This window comes from Periplaneta americana, chromosome 9, assembly GCF_040183065.1.
Source record: "Periplaneta americana isolate PAMFEO1 chromosome 9, P.americana_PAMFEO1_priV1, whole genome shotgun sequence".
NCBI classification, from domain to species: domain Eukaryota; kingdom Metazoa; phylum Arthropoda; class Insecta; order Blattodea; family Blattidae; genus Periplaneta; species Periplaneta americana.
The window spans coordinates 176,346,955-176,363,452 of record NC_091125.1 but is presented as its reverse complement, the minus strand read 5'-3'; the positions used below and the strand labels follow the sequence as shown (position 1 = coordinate 176,363,452).

General features: G+C 38.6%; 2 protein-coding genes across 3 annotated transcripts in view; one reads left to right on the top strand and one right to left on the bottom strand.

Moving 5' to 3' along the window:
• LOC138706777 (putative fatty acyl-CoA reductase CG5065) overlaps positions 1-11,162 on the bottom strand; it is a 48,024-nt gene extending 36,862 nt beyond the window's left edge. Inside the window, exon 1 of one of the 2 annotated variants that reach the window (XM_069836461.1) lies at positions 10,859-11,162. The gene's annotated coding sequence lies outside the window, so the exon portion shown is untranslated. The remainder of the gene's footprint in view (positions 1-10,858) is intronic. The other variant, XM_069836462.1, reaches the window with a different exon arrangement.
• The window catches only part of LOC138706779 (testis-expressed protein 47-like), a 45,886-nt gene that overhangs the window by 1,156 nt on the left and 28,232 nt on the right, over positions 1-16,498 (top strand). The window lies entirely within an intron of this gene.

Below are 16,498 nucleotides of genomic sequence, written 5' to 3'. Positions count from 1 at the left end.
CCTGAGTGAAACTTCTGTGACACGCTGAAGAATGTTTTATGCGGTACATTTAAAATGCTTCTGCTATTACAGCGGCACCGACGCATTACATAAACGGAAAAGAATAAGGTTATAAAATTACATAACCATCAAGTAGCCTACTACAGTTGTTACGATTTTTCTTCCGGCATTCACTGCTGTATGTGCATAAACTTTGTGAATAAATCGTGCCTTGAAGAGGGACAGGGAGCCTGTGTGTTTTGTTGTAGAAATAAAAGTACGCGTACAAAGTAATTCCCTGTTTTTTTTTTTTGGTAGGTTATTTTACGACGCTTTATCAACATCTCAGGCTATTTAGCGTCTGAATGAGATGAAGGTGATAATGCCGGTGAAATGAGTCCGGGGTCCAGCACCGAAAGTTACCCAGCATTTGCTCGTATTGGGTTGAGAGAAAACCCAAGAAAAAACCTCAACCAGGTAACTTGCCCCGACCGGGAATCGAACCCGAGCCACCTGGTTTCGCGGCCAGACGCGCTTACCGTTACTCCACAGGTGTGGACAATTCCCTGTTGAAATAGGATAGGTATTTTATTTATTTCAGTGATCAAGGTGTAGTAATACTTTCCATAGATTCTGGAATGCTGCCTGCAGAAATTATCCTGAATTATGTGTCAAGGACTTTCATACGGCAAAGTGATCAGCGTCATGCCCACGTCATTTGGTCCTCAGGTCCTAAGCAAATAGGGGCAGGAACTATGTCCTAGAAGTTCCCAATTTAAATTGTTTAAATACACAAAATTAAAAATAATGCTGCTACAATAAATTCTACTAGATATTATGTATAATTATTATTGATTTCCTGCTAATTAAGAACAATAGAGTGCAGGTATGTGACGTCATATGAGGTTGAGTTGTCTCGCTGCCACCATGCTGGTCGCTGGATCTCAGAGCTTCAATCCCCGCAGAGGGAAAAGCCCTTGTGAAGGAAGTAAAGCAGGGCTGCAGGCAACTTTTGCCGACCATTTCTAGCTCACGCTGAATGAACTCTTCCGTCGGAAGCGTCGTTAAATGAAACACTACTACTGCTAATACCACTCTAAGTGTTCCGCGCCGTATCTGCGTGGTTTGAGGCGTCGTCGGTTCCAGTCCTTATGGGAGAAGAAATAATTTTCTAGTGAAATTTCTGCCAGTGTGTGGGACCGGTTCCCACCAGCATCGTGATGAAATTGGGAAACTGCTGTAAATAGCGAAGTCTGGTTCTAGCTAACCACACGTCATCGTCGTGCTGGTTGGATGATCGTTTACTTCTGCTGGGCACACGTGAAGGTCAGCAATCAGACCTTGGCCTTCTGTAGGCTGTCCGCACAGAATTGTCATTATTATTACTGTTGCTATTGTTAGTACTGCCTATTGGGAATCATCCGTGTGGTTTTAGGCGTAATAGATCGACTATTGATCTAATTTTTGTAATCGACAGATATTGGAGAACAAATGGGAGTATAAGGGTACAGTACATCAGTTATTCATAGATTTCAAAAAGACGTATGACTCGGTTAAGAGAGAAGTTTTATATAATATTCTTATTGAATTTGGTATTCCCAAGAAACTAGTTCGATTAATTAAAATGTGTCTTAGTGAAACTTACAGCAGAGTCCGTATAGGTCAGTTTCTATCTGATGCTTTTCCAATTCACTTCGGGCTAAAGCAGGGAGATGCACTATCACCTTTACTTTTTAACTTCGCTCTAGAATATGCCATTAGGAAAGTTCAGGATAATACAGAGGGTTTGGAATTGAACGGGTTACATCAGCTTCTTATCTATGCGGATGACGTGAATATGTTAGGAGAAAATCCACAAACGATTAGGGGAAACGAGGGAAATTCTAGTTGAAGCAAGTAAAGAGATAGGGTTGGAAGTAAATCGCGAAGAGACTAAATATATGATTATGTCTCGTGACCAGGATATTCTACGAAATGGAACTATAAAAATTGGAGATTTATCCTTCGAAAAGGTGGAAAAATTCAAATATCTCGGAGCAACAGTAACAAATATAAATGACACTCGGGAAGAAATTAAACACAGAATAAACATGGGAAATGCGGGTTATTATTCGGTTGAGAACCTTTTGTCATATAGTCTTCTGTCAAAAAATCTGAAAGTTAGTAAGTTATTTATAAAACAGTTATATTACCGGTTGTTCTGTATGGTTGTGAAACTTGTACTCTCACTTTGAGAGAGGAACAGAGATTAAGGGTGTTTGAGAATAAGGTTCTTAGGAAAATATTTGGGGCTAAGAGGGATGAAGTTACAGGAGAATGGAGAAAGTTACACAACGCAGAGCTGCACGCATTGTATACTTCACCTGACATAATTAGGAACATAAAATCCAGACGTTTGAGATGGGCAGGACATGTAGCACGTATGGGCGAATCAAGAAATGCATATAGAGTGTTAGTTTGGAGGCCTGAGGGAAAAAGACCTTTAGGGAGGCCGAGACGTAGGTGGGAAGATAATATTAAAATGGATTTGAGGGAGGTGGGATATGATGATAAAGACTGGATTAATCTTGCTCAGGATAGGGACCAATGGCGGGCTTATGTGAGGGCGGCAATGAACCTCCGGGTTCCTTAAAAGCCAGTAAGTAAGTAAGTAAGTATATACATTTTATTCCACTAATTTTACTTCTGTGAAATTATATAAAATGTCACGATGCTAACCATAACTCTTATGGCACTTATATCCCAAGTTTGGTAACGTTGTATAAGCATTTGACTGATATACAAGTAAACTTATATAACATTGATTAAAATGCAATAGAAGAAACGGTACTCAGGAAAACTGGACGACCTACTTGTATTAGTTGTTTGGACGTGGTCAAAGTGCAGGATCCTTCAGAGTCGTGCTGCCACTCTGATGTGATGCAGACACATTTACCGATCCGTGAAGACCTGATTCAAGGACTAATGTTTACGTAACGCAGATCTAAAGAACGAATTAGTCTGTCAACGATTGTCTACGAAAAGGTCAACGTTCCAGTCTTGAATACTGTATAAAACCCTTTGCAATTATTTCATAAATCTGCTCCTGATATAAAGTCATTAACATTCTCCTAATCAACTCGGAAGAAGTGTGGCTTCCATTGCTGACCACCTGTATACAAGCTCACGACGTTTCGAAGGTAAAATGTACTGCCCATGTGTATCAGCTTCAATTCTTTTGCTCACCGAAGAATGAATGCAGATTCAAACTTTATCAATAATGAAAAGAGTCCATGTCTTCTGGATAAACCAACGTTACATCTTCCCTGATCCAGGATTGGGGATATATACTTCATCAGTCTTCTGGATAATCCACCATTGCCTTCTCCCTTAGCCAACCTTGAGTCTGCGCATTTGATTCCTAGTTAAGCCTTCCACCTCCGCACGTTGGCAGCAACACGGTTTCTCTCGCGCTGTAGTATAGGATTTATAAGTAGTGTTGTGGGATTTAATCGATTAATCGATGTATTTATATTGTAAGATTAATCGATCAAAATATTTAATCGAATAGATTTAGATTTTTTTAGATTTATTTATTTAACCTGGTAGAGATAAGGCCGTCAGGCCTTCTCTGCCCCTCTACCAGGGGATTACAACTATAATAATCGAGTCGGTTAAAATTAATCGGTTCTACTTGATATTAATTATTATTTTGTTAATGCAAACTGAGAGTAAAAATTCCGACAATAATCGTTTCTTTGAAATTGCTTACTTCAAACACGATAATATCGTTATTTTGTAACTGCAAAGCAAGTAGGAGGTAGCATAGGGCAATTCTTTGCACAAACACGTCAGAAAGAGATTAAAATATGAGGACAGTGACCTGGTCTACCCCTATTCAAAGTTAAAACACAATGCAAAACCCTTATTAAGTTTGTCAGCTCGTCTTCCTAGCATAATATGAAAAACATACTTTTCTGGAATTCGCCCCCTCATCCCTTATCAATAACCATGACTACACTGCGTGCAAGTGAGAGCGTAACTATCTTCTTCTCTTTCTAAAATGTTGTCCCGATTACAATAGGGCCAGTCTGCTGTTATGTTGCAGTTTCTAGGTGAAGTTCGAGTGTTCAGTATGTTAAAGAAAAGAAATCAGGTTTCTGTGGTCTGTGAAAAAAGTGAAAACTCCACTATGTCATAGGCCAATGAGAATCTGAGAAGTAAATTTGGTGAAACGTTTGGATTTAAATTGAACGATCGTGGAGAAGTGCTTGACAGAAAAAGAATTTTCGTGTTTAGTGATGAAGATAAATGGAAACAAGACGAAGACTATGGTCATAGGAAGCAAAATAAATAAGATAAACATGCAAACACTAAATAAGGCAGTAGAGTAAGTGGACAGCTTCAAATACTTGGGGTGTACTATAAGCAGTAACATGAGCTGCTGCCAGGAAGTCAAAAGGAGAATAGCAATGGCAAGGAAGCTTTTAATAGAAAAAGGAGCATCTTCTACGGACTTTCGGAAAGAGAACTAAGGAAGAGACTAGTAAAGTGCTTTGTGTGAAGTGTGACATTTTTCGGGCAGAAACATGAACATTGCAACGAATTGTGGAAAGAAACGACTAGAATCATTTGGAATGGAGATATGGAGAAGAATAGAGCGTGTGAAATGGACAGACAAAATAAGAAACGAAGCTGTATTAGAAAGAGTGGGTGAAGAAAGAATAATTGTGAAAATGATCAGGAAAAGAGGAAGTAATTGGCTGGGTCACTGGCTGAGAAGAATTGCCCACTGAAGGATGCACTGGAAGGAATGGTGAACGGGAGAAGAGTTCGGGGCAGAACAAGATATCAGATGATAGACGACATGAAGATATATGGATCATATGCAGAGGCTAAGGGGAAGGCAGGAATATGAAAGATTGGAGAATGCTGGGTTTGAAGTAGACACCCTGGCCTTGGGCAGAAAACTGTGAACGGATTAATACTAAGTGCCTGTATTGTGTTGTGCGTCATTGTTATGTGACGCGCAGTTGCAGGTAAGGAATTCCTCTGTTTCACTTCAACTTTTATAAACGTATCAAGAAAGCTATCTCCTGTACACCACGAAATTTCATGGGAGGCATGGAGATAGAGCTCCATGCTTTCTTGATCTCGGCACTAGAATGAGGTGGTGTGCCGTTTACCCCGACAAAAGCCCGGTACCCAATTTGACAGAACCGTTCTGGAAGTTTCAGCAACGGGGAAAAATCTCTGTGCCACTCGGTTTAACCCAGGACCTTCCAGTGCAAAGCCAGTTGCTCCGTGAAAAAAAGAGAAGACCGGAGGGGTTTATTGCTTGAGCGCTGCTCAGATTGCGAAAGGAGGTTCGCACCTCGCTTTGTTTACGTAACGAGAAAGGCAGCGTGCGAAGGACGCATTACTGGAGAAAGGAAAACACCAACACTGAAATCAGTTCGCGAGAACTTGAACCGCGGTTATCGAACTTCACATTCCTTTTCATTGTTATTTAAATGCAACGCAATGTAGTAAGCTTTTGCAGTGGCAGTGTCCAAGAACGCCGTGCAGTGGCGAAGCTAAGGTGTAAATACAGAGTAGGCTGAAAAAATCTGCTCACCTTGTATCTTTTTATGCAGCTGATGTTTCTCGGTTTTTTATCAAAGTATTTTCTCACACAGACCCCCAGACCACTCATTGTCACCCCGAAGCACAACACAGATGTAACAATACAGAGCACTGTTAGCTAAGGATATTTCTTATACCACGAAAACTGAAGTTTTCTATTTTGTCTTTCTCCATCCGCTATTTTAATACGTAGGCGTCCACATCTATGGAGTAATGGTCAGCGCGTCTGGCCGCGAAACCAGATGGCCCGGGTTCGATTCCCGGTCGGGGCAAGTTACCTGGTTGAGGTTTTTTCCGGGGGTTTTCCCTTAACCCAACATGAGCAAATGCTGGGTAACTTTCGGTGCTGGACCCCGGACTCATTTCACCGGCATTATCACTTTCATCACATTCAGACGCTAAATAACCAAAGATGTTGATAAAGCGTCGTGAAATAACCTACTTAAAAATATATGTAGGCCTAAATGCGGTGTTGATCTCCTATCTTTGTAAGCACATTTTTCTTCATACGTTCAACTTGAAAACGGTTTCCTAACCCATTAGTGCTCAGTGGCAACTTTATGAAATTGTAGTAAACATATTACTCGTATTAGCTTGACACTTTTTTTCGTGACGTAAGCTCTTCTGGACATATTATGTTCCCGCCATCGCAGGCACAATCTTTCATTTTAAAGTGGAGTGCAGACGCGAAATTCTGTTGTGATTTTGAATGTGTTTACATACATGAAACTAAAATGTAAATACTGTTAAATCTTACTTAATTATTTCAAATCTCACATTTCAGATAATGCTAGTTTATGACAGTGGTTTGTTGTGGGCTATCCTACAACGAGTGAGCACCACAGTATGCGTTTCGTTCCAGATCATAATTTACTGACTGTGAAGAGCAGAGTAATTGGAACCGTCAAGTCTTAGAATCATTTCCTAATGAGTCACCAGATGAAGATTCAGACAGTAAAGTCGAAGGACATCTTGAGAGCGAAGATCATATGAGGAATCAGAAGAGCATAAGTGTACACATGGAATAAATTTAGAAAATTGTGAAATCAACAGGAAAAATCTGACTATAATGTGAAGATTGTGTCGGAGACGAAGACTTGAAGATGCATTACATTCTATTCATCTCAATAATAATAATACAAAAATAAATTATGATTAATTTTACAGATTTACACCCTTTTCTGATTATATAACTTATCTCTTCAAATGCCTCCTGGAGCTGCACTATCCATTGTTGAGACCATTGTTACATGGTATGGAAGACACCATGCAAAATAGTTCACAAAGAAAAGCTAATACGTTTCTGTGTCAAACTAAACCAAACGGGTCTGTGTTAGTGTTACATGCAGATCACATACTATGTTGCCCAGTACTGCCTAGGTCAGGGCGGTGATTGGGTGAAACGTGTTCCGTGTTCCCTTTCAAAAATGATTTCTCTAGTGCTCAGTGGTCGCGAAATTTTAGCATCTTCTAATGCCTATAAATTTTTTTTAGTATTTTTTCCATTACACGAACGATACATAGATCAAGTATATGTGAAAATATGTAGAAAAAAACGAAAATAGTTCTGAGCACTAATGGATTATTAAACACAGAATAAATATGGGAAATGCCTGTTATTATTCGGTTGAGAAACTTTTGTCATCCAGTCTGCTGTCAAAATATCTGAAAGTTAGAATTTATAAAACAGTCATATTACCGTTTGTTCTGTACGGTTGTGAAACTTTGACTCTCACTTTGAGGAGGAACAGAGATTAAGGGTGTTTGAGAATAAGGTTCTTAGGAAAATATTTGGGGCTAAGAGGGATGAAGTTACAGGAGAATGGAGAAAGGTACACAACACAGAACTGCACGCATTGTATTCTTCACCTGACATAATTAGGAACATTAAATCCAGACGTTTGAGATGGGCAGGGCATGTAGCACGTATGGGCGAATCCAGAAATGCATATAGAGTGTTAGTTGGGAGGCCGGAGGGAAAAAGACCTTTAGGGAGGCCGAGACGTAGATGGGAAGATAACATGAAAATGGATTTGAGGGAGTTGGGATATGATGATAGCGAATGGATTAATCTTGCTCAGGATAGGGACCAATGGCGGGCTTATGTGAGGGCGGCAATGAACCTCCGGGCTCCTTAAAAGCCAGTAAGTAAGTAATGGGTTATTTCTACAAAAAAAAACTACCTCAATGTTCTTTCAGTATGAGCCTTTTCACACAAAATTAATATATAACAAATACACGCATGTACGTTTGATTAAACTAACACTAAACAATGCGGCGCATTCACAGAACACCAATATAGCGCAAAGTATTATTGTGTAGGTGAGGCTAGCTGCGTTTCGTTCGGAGATGTAGCGAATCGATACTCCCCCGGTCTTCCCTCCCCGTTGCCCCTGAAGCTTGCGAGTCAAGGTCGTAGCCATTCAAAGACGTTGTAGTTATATATCTAGACACACAATTGGCGCTGGTATCGTACAAATTTGAAACCTCTCGCGCAGGTTCGCGCGACGCCATGTTTGGGGATCACGAATGATTGTTTCTATAAAGCATTCGGAGTTTAGAAAATACCATTGGATATATAGGCGTTTTCTTAGTGGATTTCCTCCTTCACTGTAATATAACTAAACTTATTTACGCATTTTCTAACGTATAATATAAAATAGCAGAAGTAAATCTAAATATTGTAACTAAGCATGTTTTAAATAAGAACGCCTTATATTGCTCATAAAATACTTATTAGTTTATTTCTATTTCCTAAGACCGAATACATGGAATATTTTTACTTATGTTATTATATACGTTAGAAAATATGTAAATAATTTATTTAAATTATATTACAAAGAGAGGGATGTCCGCTAAAAATGTCTATAATTATACCCAATGGTATTATCCAAACATCTAACGCACTGTGATAATAATCCTCAGTGTTTTGAGAATCAGAGGCGATATGACTCTTCTACTGCAGACATTGATTGCAATTCCCTCATTCTTACATCATTCTCAATGACACAATATTGTCAAAATGTGATTGTATTCATTGCCGGCTTAGTTGTTAAATCGTTAAGAAAAATATGGTGTAATAAATCTAAAGACTCAATTTATGGTACGAAGCCTACCAGCAGTAAACAAAATCTCTTTTATTTTTTTAACGAAAGAATAATGGGAGTCTTGTCATACCATCATCTGAGATTATAGAAATATGCCGCTTAAGTGAAAGAGCGATTATACAGATGTTAACAGTTCAATGGCATATGTATTACCACCCACTCTTACATCTTGTGAAAACAATGTGCTCTAGAAGTAGAACACTTGTACAATCTTTCTACACTTATAGGAACATATTTTAGAAAATGGATCCAAGATTCCTCCCGAGAATCATATTTTAAACTTGTTAAACTGACCATAAAAGTACATAAAGATCTACTGACCTAGCTCAGAGGGCTAAGGACTGTCGGTCCGGAGTCGCGCTCGGTCGCGGGTTCGATTCCCGCTGATTTCCCGGTTGGATTTTTTCTTATATCCCCAACCGTAAGGTGAATATCAGGTAATCTATGGCGGATCCTTGGCCTCGTCTCGCCAAATATCATCTCGCTATCATCAATACCATCCATGCTAAATAATCTAGCAGTTGATACAGCGTCATTAAATAAGCAAACAAAAGAAAGTACTACATAAAGAGCAGATGTTAGCACACAGCTTAAGGTTACCAGTATAACACGACTTTACATAAAATATTGTAAGACAATATTTAACGGAGTCAGTAATAATAATAATAATAATAATAATAATAATAATAATAATAATAATAATAATAATAATAATGAATCAATAGGCAAGATGTTTTGTACACTAGGCCTGAGTTCTATTATGTGACTAAATGACTAATTCATGCATGTGACGTTTATTTCATACTACAGCTGTGATAATAAGCCATTGCACGGTAGGCCTACTTATATTTCGAACTAAAACATTAGGTACGTGTTTCTATTTTACAGGTGTAGGCCTATATTATGTGATATGGAAGCGAATATATAATAATTGTTCATTTCTCGTCCATATCAAAGCAAACATGTTTAGAGGCAGTGTTTTGTTAACAATAGTTAATACTAATAATTTTCTTTTCATCTGAATTATTACTACTATATGCTTTTGTATTTCTGTTCGCTCTATATGTTGTCAAATAACTATACAACGTCTTTAGTTTCGGTATCAAATTGTTGCAGTTTTCTTACGTTTCATGTCAAACTAACGGCAACTAAGCTTGATTATGTCTTTAACATGGTCGCTTTAAATGTTAATAAGATTTTTTTTTTCATTTATCCATTCAGATTGATTTATAAGAGACACAAACATATATATTAAACATTCAGCATTGTATAGTGCAGCCGTCTGCTAGCCGGTGCTTCTCCCAAAACATGGCGGCGGACGCAAGCTTCAATTTGTCCCTACTCTAAACTTCTGCGCAGCCTCGGCTGTAGGGGCTCGTAGCCATTCTACCAGAAGCCTCGCACTGAACTCTCTATCCTGGAATGACTGCCAACAGTGAACTTTACATACGGAAGGATCGGAGTGAAGCCAAGTGTTACGATACATCGTTATTGCGAACTTGTAGGCCTAATGTTACTAGGAATAACTCAAATTTTTTGCGTAGGCCAAGTCTCAAAAGCCTCTTAAGAGCTTCGCCCCTGAGAACACGTTACATATAGAATTATACCGGTTGAAACTGGATTATGGAAGGCCCGAAATAATATTATTACAGTTATGCTATGATTTATGTGAAGTGCTTATGCGATATAAAACACACAAACATTTGCAGTTGTTATTTAAATACCATTTCCAGTTTAACCGGGAATCGCATTAACTTTCTTATTTCAGATGGAACACCCTGTATATTCTTCCACATGACACCATCTGTAGATGATTGATCCTTTCTTGTTTCACAAATTGTCAAAGCCTGCTAATTTCTAAACAAGGCCCACTGATTAAGTTATTTCTCCGTTGTTTTATACATATGTTTGTCGTAGCAATGTTAAATTTCTTCGTCCTATACTCTAAAAAAAGAAAAAGAAAAAAAACGCGCTGTATAATATCAGTTAATCTCACTCGAACATAATACCACAGCCGGCGTTTCGGTGGACAAATTGTATAATGTCAACGAATAAAACACAGTCCGAATTTATTCTTGCGCACATGTGATAAGTGGGAAAAGAAGCTCCAGGTAATAATAATAATAATAATAATAATAATAATAATAATAACAAGTAGAAGGCCGTACCTGCGATGCCTGCCTCTCGGAGTCGCTGGCCACACTGAGCGGCTCCGCTCCGCTGACAGCTGATATGTCCGCCGGCCTGCCCCCACCTCCGCCCTGAGTGTGAACCTGCGTCATCAGCAGGGCTAGGATTTTGATGAAATTGCATCTTTTTTCTAGTAAGCCAGAAACATAGCTGCTTTAGTATTTATATGTTATGTGATAAACTGAGTGTTTTGAGACATATTTGTTAGGGCATTTTTTTTTTGCATTTTTTGCCTGTTTCAACTCATAAGAGCATCTTTTGTTTTATTCGGTCATTTTTTAGGCATTTTCATTTAATTTCGGCCATAAATGCCCATTATTAATGTAAAATAATGTTTATTTCCTTTGATATTCTCTTTACATATTTTGCCCATTAATACCCATTGTTTGATATAATATTTTAATCGTTTTTGTACACAAATATTGCCACTTTAACGTAGTACACCCCATGTAATGGATCAGTCCAACCATCCCTTCAATATAGACTCCTCTATACCTGCTAATTCCGGATAAGAGTGGCCTTGTGGTAGACTACACGGAAACTAAAAGTAAAGTAAATCCATGGCGCTACAGTCCATGAAGGGCCAAGACAGACCAGCTGACTGTTGAACTCACGTCCACTTACAGAAGCAGAAGGGAACGATCATACATGGAAACTACATCAGGTAAAATGATTAATTTAAGTATACTACTTAGAAAAAATTATATAACATTTAATTTAATTACTAGTCTAAATATTATTAAGTAGTAAAAAACCTCTTTTCCTACTAAGCCAATTATGTAAGATCAATTTTATGGCATTTTTAAGGGCATTTTTGAACGTTTTTAGGTCATAAATGCATTGTTTTAGGACATTTTTTCATGATTTATAGGTCATCAAAATCCTAGCCCTAGTCATCAGGGTGAGATTGACGCCGATCGTAGCTCAGTTAACAGTCAACTGTCCGAAATTGCGTCTTTGTATGATTTGGTGACACATACTTTCTGAAAATGCGTTCTGTTCTTTTTGCAGCAGTTCAGTTTTCCTGCTTATATTTCAGACTGCGCACATCAACTAATTTTCTGTAATAAAAAGTAAGACATGGACTTAATAGGGTGCAGCCTAATTGACTTTGCAATGTTACTGTGCCTAGGTGTAAACTGGGCGAATGGCATTACAGTATTACAATAGTGCGCTGTAAATAGAAAACAAATTCCAGACTCACTAATATACACAAAATGTGTGCAAAATGAGCTAGACACTTTTATTACAGAACATCAATTCCGCATGGTCCTACCTCTGAGGAGAGAATGTAAATACAGGGTGTCACTACATTTGGGGCCAGGTTTACAGAACATAAAGTTATCATTAAAAACGATTCAGAAATGTTGATCTCACAAAGTAATATTCTGTGGGTAATTTTTATCTCTATTGGAGGCAGATTACGAAGTATTTTCGTAACTACGATAGTCGTTACTTATGGTCTTGAAGTTGTGAAGCGATGACCAGCCTGTCTGACAAACATGTGGTGCTGTCTGAACGTAATGTTATATCAGAGAGAATAAATATCTCAGCCGACCTACAGTTAATAACCATTTTTATAATGCAGGCCTCTTAATTTCATATTTAAATGACGTTTCATGTGCGCCGTTTTCAAACTAATTAAGCAGCAGTCGCTGCATAGGAGTTTGATCTCTCAGAATGAAATGAAAACTTTGTAACTAGTTCAACAGTTCATACCATAAATACGCGTCAAAAAATGACTTTCATACTCCATCGGCAAGTCTATCGTGCTATCAAAAAGGAGTGCGTTATATGGCAGCAAAAAATTTTAATAGCCTTTCTATGGATATAAAAAATCAAACTGAAAACATACGATTATTTAGGGCCAAATTAAAGAAGTACCTAATTTTTCACGCCTTCTATTCCATAGGCAAATTTGTAACATTCAACAATGTATCATGAATATTTCTGTCTTGTATTAAGTATTGACACTAACCCCTTGTGTTGTACTAGTAGACTACATTGTAAAACCCTTCTGTATATATTTCAACTAGACTGTGACTATAATTAAGATCTTATAGTATACCTAGTATAGTATAGTATAGTATAGTATAGTATAGTATAGTATAGTATAGTATAGTATAGTGTGTGTGTGTGTATATATATATATATATATATATATATATATATATATATATCTTTCTCGTGTTATATTTTACCGTACCTGGTTAACATGTTTCGGCCTGTTTTATACTGGGTGTTCAGTTCAAAGTGTGTCACGGCTCGCTGTATGCCGTCATGTGGCTAGCCGATGAGCCTAGAGAATTCAATATTCCCACACTTCCGCAAAGGTGTATTACCTAGGAGGCAGAGAAGTTGCCTAGCAAGTACGGCGTTCATTCTGAAGAGTACGCACCGATGCGTACGATAACGCCGGTAGTGGCAGGAATGTGAACTGTTTGGAAATACGTACTGTCGGGATATGGGGAGAAGGTTAAGACTATTACTTACGTATTTGTTGACATTAACTTCGACGGTCAACATGGACACGGAGCATTTGATTTGTGTTGTGGAATGTTACCGTACGCAACCGATGATAACAAATACCCTGCGTACGACTTGCCGGCGCAAAACACAGTTCGAAAGAGGTTATGGTAGCACACAGACCTTACAGACCGCCATCTGTTGCTACGTCGTTCAAGTTATACCATACACGTTCTCAAGTTCAGATTGAAGAACGCCTTGAATAATAGGCAACTTCTCTGACATATAAGCTGCAACTCGCTTCAAATCGGTGACTCAACATCAGTGAAGTCATGACACACTTTGAAATGAACACCCAGTATATATATATGTGTGTGTGTGTGTGTGTGTGTGTGTGTGTGTGTGTATGTGTGTGTGTGTGTGTGGAACATGTCAAACGAAATATATATATATATGTATATATACATACAGTATATATTTCGTTTGACATGTTCCATATTCTAGCTGTGGAGCGATGTATGAATACCCTGGAATGTAAATAAATACAGTACAATCAAAATAAAGTAGAAAGTCCGAAAAAGAAATACAAAATGAGACTGGAGTGGCAGGTTGTCCAATACATGTACAGCTTTACTGATGAAGCTACAGTCCAGAAGCCTAACAAATAACAATGGTGAAGATAACTGTGCTAGTAGTGAAGGTAATTGTAGGAGTAGTGAAGATAATGGCCGGAGTAACGCTCTGGTGGTGATATCGCAGTGTTGGTGGCAGTCGTAATTGTGTTTGTCAGTCATAATAGTGTTAGTTGTGATAATGGTCGTTATTGCAGCACTAGTGATAGTAGTTTTGATTGTGGAATAATAGCTACTGTAGAAGAAAACATCTAAAAACCCGTCTGGAGGCATTCCTCCGATATTATTCTCGAAACGTTCATTCGTAAGCTGAAGCAATAACCCGTGGTGTGATAGCCCATCCCATCCAACCTGTAAGTGGGTAACATGTGGTCAGCGTTGTGAGTGGTTTTCGAAACCGTATTTCGCTACACAACGTAGCTTCCCAAATTTATTCCGATGCTGGGTGGACACCGGCCCTATGCACTGGCCAAAATTTCATGAGAAAAATTCTTCAAGATGAGAACAATAACCAGCGCGCATTCCGTAACGCGAGCCCAGACACGACCCCTGGTATAGACTGTCACATAATACCTGATGGGCCGAATTGCTTTGTTAGGAATCAGGTCGTTAACATATACAAGGCGGGCCAAAAAACGGGAGATTTTAATTTTGTTGTTGTTAGTGCATGGATTATCTTATAGACTTGTATTCGTTGTCATTGTTTAGTCTGGTTGTTGCAATTTATTAAACATGGAGCATTGGACTGGTGGGCAACGAGGATTTGCTGTAGAATCTTATTATCTGAATGGTCAAAGCGCAGAAGCTACTGGTAGGCAGTTTCGCCGCCACTTCCAACTCGTCGCCATGATCCTGTGCGATTAAAGCCCGGGCTCGCGATTCAGAAGAAAAGGCTCCGCTCTAGAGAAGAAAAAAAACTGTTCGCACTCTGAACATTGTCGATGTTATGCACGGCGACTTCATGAGCGGCCCCTACATTCACAGAAGGCAGGCCCAATCGTTTGGAGTGCTGTCTCTTCCAAAGAAATTATTGGGCCATATTTATTTGAGGATGTCGATTGTCATTTTCAAGAACGAGTTATTACATGCAAATGGCATACTATATTCTATATTGTGATTATATTAAAAGTTAATTTAATACAATATCTAAAGTTTCATTTCATTATTTCAAAATCTCCCGTTTCTTTAGCACATCCTGTACTGTTTGGCACTCTCTGTTCAATATGACGTATATCTGTTACAGGAACACTTCTGTTATACGTTTTTAAGTGAATTTTGAAGATCGTGTACTTCAGTCGTGGTATCTCTGTATTGACATCACTTCCGGCTCCTCGTTTGCACATATGCCGTTTGAAAACTGCACACTTGAATTCTGTCGTCACAAAGACGTCTTATTAACTTCTTGCATTTCACTCCTTCCAAGTGTTGACGATGTTACACAAACGTAGTATGAGCGTAGCTAATTGTGACGTATTGGGGGAAGAATAACGTTGGAGCCTTTTGGCGGTTGGGGGGGGGGCGTCATTGTCCACAACCCAGCAGCGAATAATTAAATTAACGGAACTGTCGAATTTTTTGATGATTTGGGATCAATACAAAAATTCGTTCGATTTACCAATCACATGAAGATGGACTGTGTCCGATTTATTCGATAGTGCCCATAACGAGAAGCAGAGAACTGCGCTGTTGGTAAACCTGCGTATGCTCGGCGCACCGAGGCCCTCCACAGGCCAGAAGGACCGTCCTAGTCCTTCCTGTGACGTAGACTACCATAGCCGAGCACGTGGCGCTAGTGCATTACCAAAGAGATGGAAACTCGCGTCATATTTGGTTAAGACTATGACAGCAAGAAAATTAATTAATATAAAGAAGATAACATGTAAGACATTTGAGTTGCAGATAATTATATTTTTATCCCTTTTGCGGTAGAAACGTTTGGATCATGGTGTAGTGAAGCCAAAGCTCTCATCTCCACCATAGGCAGAAGTTTAGTGCAGCTTTCTGGGGACCCTCAAAGCAGTCAATATCTACCTCAGCGCATTGGTATCGCCATTCAGCGCGGCAATGCTACAAGTATTCTTGCTTCCTTCCCCGAGTCCTCTTATTTAGATGAGATTTTCTTCCTTTAATTATTCAATTTATTTGTATTTTATTATAGTAGGCCTATACATATCAATGTGAATACAATTTCACTAGAATAATGAATTTGGTAGTTATTTTGTATAAAAACTAATTTTATACCTTTTTTTACATAGACTCGTAAATTTAACTGAATTGTAATGAGTTTTATAGTTAAATCGACCATATACATAATGATCGATTCTTCTGTTTTTAAAGCCTAATTCTAATCAAGAATTACAGGTACTTCAAAATCGATGCCTCGGAAAAAAAAAAAGTTGCTAACTTAATATATTGTACTTCATTGGTCGGTATGGCCTTGGTCTCCTGCAATATGAAATTTATGGACAAACATTTGACAGTAGCTGTAGACATTGTTATGATTAGAGAAACCAAACAACA